This window comes from Pinus tabuliformis, chromosome 2_1 (assembly GCF_031772625.1).
Source record: "Pinus tabuliformis cultivar Carrire ecotype Pingquan chromosome 2_1, CPIR1, whole genome shotgun sequence".
Taxonomy (NCBI): Eukaryota; Viridiplantae; Streptophyta; class Pinopsida; order Pinales; family Pinaceae; genus Pinus; species Pinus tabuliformis.
In genome coordinates, this window is record NC_142299.1 from 139,580,031 (window position 1) to 139,593,870 (window position 13,840).

Here is a 13,840-nt window from a genome sequence, read left to right on the forward strand (position 1 = left end):
CTCTTCGGATCTAGACAATAGTCTCTTGCTTGGATTTGGCCTTAAGGGAATCAAGAAGGCTCTTGCAGCGTGAAGCTCTTGGGAATTTGGGAATTCTAGAACTAGCTTGCAAAGGAAATGGGCAAGCTTTTATGGAGGAAGGGGAGTTGGGATCCCTACAATCATGGGATTGGCCCTATAATCAAGGAAGCTTCCATGAGAGGTGGAAAACCACTTCCTCTCTATGGAATCCATAGCCAAACCACCCAACTCAAGATAGATAGCAGTTCAAGAATTTGTTAGGATGAAACTTCTGCCATTTATTTTTAAAAAACACCTCTTAATATGGTTAGCGCGGGTGAGGCTCTATGACAGAGCGCCAATTGGCGCGCCCTCTTTGGAGGATTTTCCCCCTTGGCGCAAGGTCTGAACTGTGGAACCGCTCCAATGGAAACAGAGCTATTTTTAGGGTTTTTCAGCAGGAGATATCTTCAGGGCAAACAAAGCTCATGTTCAGAGGAATGTAGTGCAAGTTGTTTTAGGCCATGTCACTTCTCATAGGTCCCGGAATGAGTCCTCCAAGATACGGGACAGGGGTAGCAGGGACGGTGACAAATTTTTGTGTAACAGATGCCCCCTAAAGCATGAGGCCTGAGAGAGAGAGGGGTGAAATGCTTTATGAGAACATGTCCAACCGAAAACACTGCCTTCTGGAAAACCTGCGTGGAGAAGTACAACCGATATCTCAAATACATGATATGTGTGGTATGGGCACAACCATCCATAGCAGAGTACATAATAATCTAGATCCAAGGTATGGGCGCAACCATCTAGCAAGGATCGATAAATAGACTCGGGCATGGTCGCAACCATCCAGTGAATGAGTCATGTAAAAATCGTAGTAATCCACAAAATCGCAGCCTGGATTCCAACAGACAAAATCTAGGGTCTTGCGCTCAATCTCGACCCGAACAAAGTACAAGTTCAAGCATGAAAATATATGAGCTGAAGTCGAACATGCAGGAACATCGTCTGACTACCAGCCAATGATGGAAGTGTTAATAGACACGAGAGGTACCACCAATAATGAAAATGGCCCTCAAGGTACTAGAGGTACAATCTACGACGTGTGAATCAGTGAGCTGGCGTCGAACACCTGTAGAATCATCCGATCAGAGGTCAATGATGAAAACCTCGCGTTGAATGCGAAGAACCTGCCATTGAGGCATGCAGGCTCCAAGGCACTAGAAGGGAGTCTCTAGATCACCTTCCTGGATAATGAGCTGAAGTCGACAGGAAGTGACCTTGATCGAAGGTGGGCCATAGTGTTTCCCACATCATTGACACGAGACAGAGGAAGATAATGTTTTGTGAAACAGGAGCATATGAGTTAACAGAGGGAGGTTGATATTTTGCAAAGGTCAACTTCTCTTGAACATATAGGTGGCACAACAGTGGACTTGGCAGTATTTGACATCAATTGATCAGAGGTCATGGTGACAAGGGAAAGAGCAGATGAGAGGTCAAACAGGATCACCCAAACCCACGGAGGCAAGTGAAAAACAAGATGAGATGCCCCCACCCTGACACGAATGAGACAAGTGCCATGTTCAAGAGCGACATACTGCTGACACGACAATGATTCTAGTTCCATTTTCCCCACCATTTCTGGCGAGTAACCCGATTACTTTTATTAACAAGCTTGAAGGGGATAGCATATGCTTGTAATATCAGGTTGCCCTTCGGGCAAATCCATCCCAGTACATTTAACGAGCCCTAGGAAGGAGAAACTCGAGTAACGTCATTTCAACTGAATCCAATGTCATTAGGGTTTAATGAGTCCGACAAAGGGAGAACTCGACGTCTTTTCATGTTTAAAGAGTTTGAAAAGATAGCAAAAAAGTAAACTCCAAAGGTCCCTTTTCGTAAATAGTTCCTCAGACCTGAAAAGGTAGAAAACAATATCCGAGGAAACCTCCTAGTCACGATAGGCTAGGGTGTTCCTTTTTCGTAAATAATCCATCCCAGCTCGAAAAAGGGGTAAACGTATACTGGGTAGATGTCATTTCGCATTTATATTAATGAGATCGAAACGATAAGGGCCTCGTCAACCTTTTCATGTTTAGAGAGTCAAAAAAGAGCTGAAATATGACTCCATAATGACTTTTTTGTGTATTTACCGAGTTTGAAAAAGTATAAAATATAACTCGTTTCACCGTTTAAGTCACATAAAAAACCTGTTGCTGCACAAAAAGCAAGTGCAAAACCCATTTTTGACAAAAAATATATTAACATATTCAGAAAAATAACAAAAAGTTATAAATATGTCAAATGGTAAAAATAAAATTACTTTTGACTATTTACCTCACTGAAGAGCAGTAGTGGTCCATTTGGTGTGCGAACTTTTGACGGCAATTGTGACAGATTTGGGCTACCATTCAGAGTTCTGTCAGTTCCAGGTAGGAGGCACTTCCTAGTACTTCATTTCAATCCATTTTTTAATAGTTTCCCTTTTCTCATTAGATTCCTGTGGAAGGATTTGCAAAATTTAGGGCTGCGCCCATTGGCACGGGTATCGGGCACGGACCCGTGCCAATGGGATTTTATATGCAAAGGGCCTGCACCGATTGGTGTGACTGTTTTAGAAACAGCCGCACCAACAGCGGAACCTAATTTTCCACCCAAAATTTCGGATTTATAATTAATCTGAATGAATTTTTTGGTATAACATAGATCTAAGCAAGGGTTCTTGACCATATGGATGCAGGCAACAGAGCAAAATGGTGATTGAATGGAAAGAGAGGGAGCACGGGGAAGAGGACAAATTAGCCAAGGAAAATGAAAATTGCATGAACGCCCTCAGGAATTGTGGGTTGAAGAAATTCTTCCTAACACCTTGTTTACGAGCTCAACCTGAGCTCTTATAATACCTGATCAGCATTTGGGATGAGAACGGACAAGTGTTCAAGCTGTGGGATCAAGTATTAGAACTAGAGGTTCCTGAAATCTACTTTATAATCGGATTGTCACACAGAGGTCCGGTGCCCATACTGACAAGGAGCAGACCGTCTGGCGGGAAAATGGAACATGTGATGGCACGTGTGCCCGAGGGCACGACTTGGATCCGGGAGTGGGAAGGTAGACATTGCTACTATCGAGGATCTAGCACTCAGGGTGGTGCTACATACCATCACACGGGCTGCAAAGTCACAGGCACCGCACGAGGTGAGAAAAGCCCAACTCATACTGGCCTCGGAGTGTATGAGTCCCACGATATTTGACTAGGCCATAGCAGTGACAGTAAGTATGAAGAGACAGCTCACGAAAAGCAAGCAAGCCAAACTGAAACAATTTGGCTACGGCTCTATCCTGGTATCATTCATTCTGGAATGATTACCAATCTTCCAAGGCTAAGGGGCCGTAGTAGCTGAGCTAGTACCACGGGAGCCAAGAATGGCTCGCTGGGCAGCATTGATGCCCAGAGAAAGAGGGGGCCAACAGATGTCCTAGAGGCTGGAGTTTTTTGGGTGGCTACGTCGTCAGTTGATCATAGTCGAAGACTGGCCATACGCAGGGACCGATTTCACTGGTGATCCAGATCTCCCACTGCCCGAGGGAGATGAGTGGGACGAAGAGCTGGGTAGGATCTCTTTTTGAGTTTATGTTTTATGATTTTTTTTTGTTAATACATGTTCGTTCTGACAGTAGTTATATGTGTATGCAGATGTCGGCCCAGAGAGACCAGTCGATATGTCTCCCATTTCACGGAGAACTCAGCCCGCAGCTGACCCTCAGGCAGAGGGTGCCGAGGGAGGAGAGATGATCCAGAACCTCGAGGGGATCGCCCGGGGGATTCCAGATTATGCCCGGCTGGCAGATGTCCCACTGGCATACCAGAGACATACAGTGGGAGTGGCTAGTCGCCTCCACCATCATCTGAGATGCCTAGTGTGTGCGGTGACTTGCTATCATGAGAACCACGCAAATTAGACACCTAGGGTTTATGTTCATGCATATTTTTTGAGAGACATGTCGTCTCCGGATGTATTAAGACAAACATGTATATTTTTGATCTATGTGATGCACGCTGTGCAAACATTTTGACACACACACACACACACACACACACACATATATACATATGCCTATTTTGGATGGATCTTTTACATGTGATGATGTTTTTATATGCCATGCACATGTCTAATGCAAATGTAATCTAATGTATTAGTTGCATAATAAACGACCCAATGCGAAATGTATTTAATCACATATTTTATTTTTACGCAAGCTTAAAAGCACACATGACAGCACACATGCAAACTATGCTTGAAAACAAGGGAAACGGTCATGCCCCCCAGCATGATGTCTCAATTCGAGGTACATGCCCCCCAAGCTTTAGTCCATTGAAAATGGAGTGAAGGTTGACAATATTTTGATTGCACCCGAATTGAACGAGCTCATGTTTCATTATTTTAACGAGGTTGACATGCTTAAAAGAACTATCCTCGTGACACCTAGTTTCATTTGTTAAGGAGCTTGACATAAGAAAGGAACTATGCTCTAACCAGACCCAGTTTCATTTTTTAAGGAGCTTGACATAGGAAAGTGAACTATGCTCCGACCAGACCCAGTTTCATTTTTTAAGGAGCTTGACATAGGAAAGAGAACTATGCTCCGCACGAACTTCATCATAATGAACAGGAAGTCATTTCTTCCAAGAGTGCCACTCTCGGTGGAAGGAAAACATCTTGGAAGTCAGGGCCCAATGCCCCTAGGACACTATGCACAACGACATCATCACTAGATACAGGCACAGGATAAGTAGCCACGTAGTTGACCTGCGGTGGGGCAGATACAACCGGTGGAGAAAAACCAGTAGGGGATGAGAGTTGTGCAGGAGGCACCTGGGGACCAAAGAATGATAACTAATCGATGGTCATGATTCTTCCAGCATGTGGAAAGCAAACCACACAGAAAAGTGAAGAGACAAGGGCCCCTATGGCATAAATATAGTCACGGCCAAGGAGAAAACTGAAATTCGCACCTTAGACAACCACAACGTCAATATAGATGGTTTTTCCCCCCAAAGTAATAGGAAACTTGGGGAGGACTCCTACAGGTTGACAGGCTCCTCCGTCGAAGGCCAACAGATTCTGTGTGACTGGCACAAACTGTGGGGAACCCAAAGCTTGCCAAGTAGTGGACGACATAAGACTGACTGACGCACCCTCATCCAGAACAATGCCAGGTACTACCTTATCATAGGCGTGTACCATGATCTTGAAAGGCACATAGGTGGGAAGGCGGAAAGTAGTCAAGTGACTCTAGTCGAAGGAAGCGACCAAACTACTTGGTGGGGGAATCGTATGATTGCCCCCATGCTCTACAGGAACCGAAGAAGGACTCTCTGGATCAGCTGAGACATGATAGTCATTTTCGGACTCTAGAGAGTCTGATGAGACGAGAAGGACATGAGCATGATGCTCTTCCGAAATAGGGTGATCAACGGGTGGGGAACCCATGTTGATACTCTCGCTGACCAGCAATTGGTCTGGACTAGGCTTAGCACCACCAGGTTCGGGAAGAGGAGCCCAGACAAGAGAATAATCTAAGTCGATCTCTTTGTCAACAGTGAGAGGATCTGAAGAGAGACTTTGATAACCAACGGGAAGTTGGGGTGAGGAAGCTGTAAGATTTTCCAAAACAGTGGAAGCTTTATCCATGAGCGGACAAAGGTGAAGGGGATGGTTGCCTTGACATAGTCTACAGGGGATTTGAATATTCCCTTCCTTTTGAATGTTGTCAGTTGATAGGGTAGCATCACCATGAGCTTCAGAGGATGATGAGGGGCAAGCCGGATCATGAGACCATGCTTCTAAGACCCTAGGAATGCCAGGACAATCACGAAGAAGATGGTCTCCCTTGCACAATTTACAAGGAAACTTAACCTTCCGCAGAGGAGCAGAAGGAGTTCTGACATGAGATGTACTCGGAGTAGTAGCTGCACAGGTGGCCTCACATTTATTAGACTTCTTCTTCTTCTTCATCTTCTTCTTCTTCTTCTTAGTCACCTGGTTACTTGAATCCAGACTTTCACCAGGTGAAGTAGAAGATGAGGACGTAGAAACAGGCAAAGAAAGGGAGAGGTCCACCTTGGAATCAACATGATGTTGTTTGGATGGAGGAACTAATTGACCAGTAGTTGAGACATTAGGGACTACAGAGGTTGAGAACAACCAAACAGGCAACCCAAAAGCTAACCCAGGAAAGGACAACGTTGCCATGTAAGGAGCACCAACATTCCCAAACGGAGGAAAATGACCAGGATTCCTGTTAGAGGGGATTCCTGGGTTGGTGAACTCTGGAAAAGTTGCCATCAAGAACTGAAAATTGCACACGAGGCTGAAAAAGAGTCAAGACACACAATCAAATGGCCAACAAGCAGAATCTAAAAGGGCGTGTGATCACGGGTGATTTAATTTTTACCACATTAAAATTAACAAATTTCACCGCTTCATATTTTAAGAGTCAAGAAACGGATAAAAGGTGACTCTATCACTTTCAGATTTGAAGCAAGCGTGAAAGGACAAGCGCTTGGTGATCCTTTCAAATTTAGGGAGTCAGAAAAGATCAAATGATTGCTCAGGGATACTAGGCAAATAGGGTGTACCAAATAACCATGAATTGCAATATACACCTTGGTTTTAGAAATGAAAGAGAAATCAACCAAGGACTTTCTGTACGTGCAGGCAATCTCCCCGAATGTTGTGTTCGGTGTATCACGGGTATAGGGTGGCAGACTCGGCTTCCTATGGATAAAGGATTGAAACCTAGTGGGGTCTCCCTTTATATACGCGACGGTATGGGGAGCACGAGTCCGTGCTAGTGCTATCTAAAGCTAAGAGGCAAACGATAGCTACTAGGTTTTAAGACGACGGAACACATCTCTAGCCTAGACCTCTAAATATGTTTCGTTAAATTCCAATGCTTCCTTAGTGTAAATTGAGTAGATTTTAATGTTTATCTTCAATTACGTTTCAGTTTTTAGGCCCTAGCGAATGTAGTATCTCAAAATCTCCTAAATGCAAGCTATATGCCACAGTATATCATTTTATTCGATGAACGCTAACTATAAGAGAGTTGAGAGCTTTCACACACACAAAATGATTAGAAAACAACCAACGATATCTCTAATGCAACTAATGGAAATCAAAAATATTTTCTTCAAAGTCACTAATCACTAATAACAACGAAAAGCTCTAATTCACATTAACTAATGAAAAGCAAAAGAGATTTTTTTTATTTTTCAATGTTAAGGGCAAGATGCACTAAACAAACTGAAAAACTAATGAAAAGAGAGAAATTTGAGAAATGATGATAAGAGAGTAAAAACAAGCAAATTTCACTCAATGTAAGCACAATCAGATCCCTAAATTGACAAAGCAGTCCTTCAAAACCAAGAAAAATCCCAAAGACACAAATGAGCCATGTAATCTAGGCCCAAAGCGAAACAAGGTGGAATTCAAGTGAAAAAGAGATTAGTCACTCAAACAATGCAATGAAATGATCAACAACTACTAAACGAATGCAGGGGAGCAATCAAAAAGTTGACTGGACCAATAAAAGACCAAAAAATCCTAAGGAGGGCTCGACACACAAAGCCACTAGATGCCCTAGGGCTAAAAATGTGAAATCGATGGAAAATGGCAAACAACCAAAGGATGAAGGTTAAAACCAGTCAAACAGGACTCCAACACACTCAAGCAGTTGAGAAAACATAACAAAAATCAAAGACCAAGCTCAGAAGTCTTAAAATCAAGCAAACCTTAGCAGTCCTAGTCCTGGCGCGACTGTCAGGCTGAAACTAGCGCCTTTTAAGAATTGGCGCTAGTGATATATTGACAACTGGTGCCAATTGGTGTGACTGTTACGCGAAAAAATGCGCCAGTCAAGTTTGTTGTGTCAAAATGAAAAATAAGCAATCCAAAACCAGACCAATGATAACCAGGCAAACCAAGAAGCAAAAACAGAAAAAGAACCCAGCCCAAAAGGCTGACCAAGCAAGCAAAATCGAGAAACAACCGAAAAGGCAAGACAAGCTCCAAGCTGTTCAGTCCGTAAACCAAACCGGAGATTGACTGAAGTGGCGTTGATCTACTTCGCTAATGCAGAGCAATAGCATTTCGAAGGCTACCTGGCCATACTTCAGGCTCCATCTACATTTTACAAATAAAACAACAAGATGAGATCCCCAACGGAGTCGCCAAATTGTTGAAGAGGTAAATCCCCTCTACGGATAGAGAAGATCCCTACTGGCCCAGATTGGGTCTAGCAACAATCGTCAAACGCTATAGCGCAAGTCCCCAGTTGCAAATAAACAGACCAGCGATGAAAGCCTACCTATATTCCAACGCTATTGTTCGTAGAAGAGGTGGTTCTCTCGTTCCTCTACTCCGACAGATCACAATCCTCACGATCTCTGTGAATGGACACCTGCACATGCAAGAAACAATACAAACGCAAGCATAAAATCTAGTATACACAACTATATGTCAGTCAGAAAAGACATAACTCATCATCATCATAAATAATAACAAGAGTGGAACCATAACCAATAGTCGTTCATTAATAATCAATCAAAGGAGAGTACAACCAATGTTCTGACGCTGGATTCTCCTTTGGCGGGTCGTCAGCAGAACATGTCTCGCAAAGCCTGTCGGGAATAAGGACAAGCCTCTCTCTTCGGATCTGGACAATAGTCTCCTTGCTTGGATTTGGCCTCAAGGGAATCAATAAGGCTCTTGCAACATGAAGCTCTTGGGAATTTGGGAATTCTGGAACTAGCTTGCAAAGGAAATGGGCAAGCTTTTATGGAGGAAGGGGAGTTGGGATCCCTATAATCATGGGATTGGCCCTATCATCAAGGAAGCTTCCATGAAAGGTGGCAAACCACTTCCTCTCTATGGAAATCCGCAGGCAAACCACCCAACTCAAGATAGATAGCAGTCCAAGAATTTGTTAGGACAAAACTTCTGCCATTTACTTTTAAAAAACACCTCTTAATATGGTTGGCGCAGGTGAGGCTCTATGAAAAAGCGCCAATTGGCACGCCCTCTTTGGAGGATTTTCCCCCTTGGCGCGAGGTCTGAACTGTGGAACTGTGCCAATGGAAAAAGAGCTATTTTTAGGGTTTTTCAGCAGGTGATGTCTTCAGGGAAAACAAAGCTCATGTTCAAAGGAATGTAATACAAGTGTTTTTAGGCCATGTCACTTCTCATAGGTCCCGAAAAGGGTCCTCCAAGATACGGGACAGGGGTAGTAGGGACGGTGACAAATTGCTATGTAAAAGGATCACCTCTGCGTAGAGAGGCGATCCCTACTAGCCCAGACCGGGTCTAGCAACAATCGTCAAATGCTATAGCGCAAGTCCCTAGTTGCAAATAAACAGACCAGCGATGAAAGCCTACCTAGATTCCAACGCTATTGTTCGTAGAAGAGGTGGTGCTCTCGTTCCTCTGCTCTAGCAGATCACGATCCTCACAATCTCTGTGAATGGACACCTGCGCATGCAAGAAACAATACAAACGCAAGAATAAAATCCAGTATATGCAACTATATGTCAGTCAGAAAAGACATAACTCATCATCATCATAAATCATAACAAGAGTGGAACCATAACCAATAGTCGTTCATTAATAATCAATCAAAGGAGAGTTCAACCAATTTTCTGACGCTGGATACTCCTTTGGCGGGTCGTCAGCAAAACATGTCTCGCAAAGCCTGTCGGGAATAAGGACAAGCCTCTCTCTTCGGATCTGAACAATAGTCTCCTTGCTTGGATTTGGCCTTAAGGGAATCAAGAAGGCTCTTGCAGCATGAAGCTCTTGGGAATTTGGGAATTCTGGAACTAGCTTGCAAAGGAAATGGGCAAGCTTTTATGGAGGAAGGGGAGTTGTGATCCCTATAATTATGGGATTAGCCCTATCATCAAGGAATCTTCCTGAGAGGTGGCAAACCAATTCCTCTCTATGGAAATCCGTAGCCAAACCACCCAACTCAAGATAGATAGTAGTCTAGGAATTTGTTAGGATGAAATTTCCGCCATTTATTTTTAAAAAACACCTCATAATATGGTTGGCGCAGGTGAGGCTCTATGACAAAGCACCAATTGGCGTGCCCTCTTTGGAGGATTTTCCCCCTTGGCGTGAGGTCTGAACTGTGGAACCGCGCTAATGGAAAAAGAGCTATTTTTAGGGTTTTTCAACAGGAGATGTCTTCAGGGAAAACAAAGCTCATGTTCAGAGGAATGTAATGCAAGTGTTTTTAGGCCATGTTACTTCTCATAGGTCCCAAAATGGGTCCTCCAAGATATGGGACAGGGGTAGTAGGGACGGTGACAAATTGCTATGTAACAGGATCACCTCTGCGTACAGAGGCGATCCCTACTAGCCCAGACCGGGTCTAGCAACAATCGTCAAATGCTATAGCGCAAGTCCCTAGTTGCAAATAAACAGACCAGCGATGAAAGCCTACCTAGATTCCAACGCTATTATTCGTAGAAGAGGTGGTGCTCTCGTTCCTCTGCTCCAGCAGATCACAATCCTCACGATCTTTGTGAATGGACACCTGCACATGCAAGAAACAATACAAACGCAAGAATAAAATCCAGTATATGCAACTATATGTCAGTCAGAAAAGACATAACTCATCATCATCATAAATCATAACAAGAGTGGAACCATAACCAATAGTCGTTCATTAATAATCATTCAAAGGAGAGTTCAACCAATTTTCTGACGCTGGATACTCCTTTGGCGGGTCGTCAGCAAAACATGTCTCGCAAAGCCTGTCGGGAATAAGGACAAGCCTCTCTCTTCGGATCTGAACAATAGTCTGCTTGCTTGGATTTGGCCTTAAGGGAATCAAGAAGGCTCTTGCAGCATGAAGCTCTTGGGAATTTGGGAATTCTGGAACTAGCTTGCAAAGGAAATGGGCAAGCTTTTATGGAGGAAGGGGAGTTGGGATCCCTATAATTATGGGATTAGCCCTATCATCAAGGAAGCTTCCATGAGAGGTGGCAAACCACTTCCTCTCTATGGAAATCCGTAGCCAAACCACCCAACTCAAGATAGATAGTAGTCCAGGAATTTGTTAGGATGAAATTTCCGCCATTTATTTTTAAAAAACACCTCATAATATTGTTGGCACAGGTGAAGCTCTATGACAAAGCACCAATTGGCGCGCCCTCTTTGGAGGATTTGCCCCCTTGGCGTGAGGTCTGAACTGTGGAACCGCGCTAATGGAAAAAGAGCTATTTTTAGGGTTTTTCAGCAGGAGATGTCTTCAGGGAAAACAAAGCTCATGTTCAGAGGAATGTAATGCAAGTGTTTTTAGGCCATGTCACTTCTCATAGGTCCCGAAATGAGTCCCCCAAGATACGGGACAGGGGTAGCAAGGATGGTGACAAATCGTTGTGTAATAGAGAGTTCATCCACCATTAGATACCATTGTTTTAAATTTCAACTGAATCTTGATTTTTGCTACAGTTAAACTTGTTGATCTTTAAAATAATAATTATAACCCATGAACATATTTTAGATACCTTCATAGTTTCATTTAGCGAAGGTGTTTGCCCCAAATTTCAAAAACTAGTCATCATCTCTTGCAATGACCTTCCATTTATCGTGGGAAGGCCATACGTTCGATCCCACAAACAAATAAAGAATGGTTCCTCTTAAAATAGTGTAAATTGAGTATCTTGTTGAATTCTGTAACACCCCTACAATTATTCACAAAGATGTCAAGTCTTCCAATATCTTGTTGGATCAATTTTATGATCCCAAGATTTTTTATTTTTGTGTTGCAAAGGTTCTTCAATCTCCACCTTAGTTAAATTTTATGGGCCACTCGAAGTGCCTGTTATAAGGATCTACACACACCAAATTCTTTCGACGTTGGAATACCGACACAAAAGGAACATAGTTCACATGTTTTTGCCCATCTCTTTCTCTCTAAGTGAAGTTCAAAGTTCTCTCCATCTCCCAATTATAAGGTCTTTGGGTTTGAACAAATTAGCGAATGCAACGAGAACTATTCAGGCATGAAAATTCTATGCCTATCGATAATTTCATTAGAAATGATGAGTTGAATCTTTCAATGTAGATTTAAATGTTAAAAACTATTGGATGGAAAACTTGTACATCATATTAAAAATGTTGTATAAGATATTGATTTGTAGATCAAGGCTAAAAAGAAAGAAAATTTTCTAGATGCTTCATCTAAAGAAGTCATAGAAATATGGGTGACAAAGACTGGAAATAAGAATAAGAAAAAATTTATACTATTTTAAATATGTGATTATTTACATTCATACAAATAATTGGAATGCCTAGTATTGCTATTGATATATGAGTTACTATAGTTGTGTTAATTGGTAATTTCATATGGAGGTTTTTTTTTTTACTAGAATGAATTTCTTAATGGTTCTTTTGTCATGGTTTCGGCCCATTCCTACTATGTTTGTCTGTTGGAGCTTATAAAAAATTTGTAAATACACAATTTATTGTTCCAGTAGAACCTTATTGCATTGAAATACTAAAACACATTGTCAAACCATTAGTCGCTAAGCGAAATCTAGGCACTCATAAATGAACAAAGGATATCACTATGAATTCAATTTCTCAAAATTTGTTCTTCCCACTTTTGGTCATTAACATGCATTTCCAAGGGGAAATTATTCACTACTCATAATTCCTGAATTAATTTAGAAATACAAAAAACATGAGTTCTATGATTGTCCCTAAAATAACAAAACAAAGCCACTAATTCTCTAAACCAAGCCTATAATTAATTCAGACTCCAGGCATACCAAGTGCACCTACAATTTTGCAAATCATTTCCACTTTACACACCTTCCATGTGGTCCATAGTGCATACTTTGACATAACTATGAGAGGAAGAGGCTGGGTATGGTTATTCTTCGACTCTTGCACTTCCAGAACTACACTTTTTTCTTTGCACATTTGAAGTAGAATCCACAAGAGTTGGATTTCACTGAATCTCATAAATGGCTTCTTGCATTCTTAGGAGGCACTCACAACATGGCTTACATTACTATAAGTAGCCACTTACACTCACCCTAGGAGTAGATGATGGGAGCTTTCAGCCTTTGGAAAAGAAGAAGATGCAAAGAAAACAACATTGGACAAGCACTCTATTAGTGTTACAAGCCCATTTCACATAATTAGACATGATACTTTACCATTGAGCTGCATCATTGGATTGGATAGGAATGTCAGTCAGTATTTTTCTACTCTAGGGAGTGATGACCTGGATCAAAATTCCCTACAAGGTTGAATTTTGAATAAATTTCAATTACTTGTAGTCAATTTCATGTCTAAATTTGTTTCCTTTTATTTTTTGATTTGGCAGTTTGGATGATCCAATTGGAGTAACAATGAAGAATTGTACTGCAATTATCAAGATAGTAGTTTATTTGATAGTTATGCTGGGAATAATGGGAGGTAGTCATGGTAATGAGAATGGATGAATAGTAGCTATGGCTACTGAAGTAACATCCACATTGAACCCAACCCCAACACTAGCACTGACACTGGTCTTCGCCAATTTGATAGCTTTGTTATCATTAGTTGGTCCATTCAAGACTTTCTTGAGTCTCTTGGAATCTAAAAATATACTTGCAATTATACAAGCACATGCAAACAAAATCTAGCAAGGTATTACAATATTTGCATGATCTCATACTGCATTATTTTCTCTCCCAAAGAAAATACTAGCTAATCTGATAGCCTTGAAGCATTTGAAAAGTGTTCTAACTAAATCAATCACTACCCCATTTGAT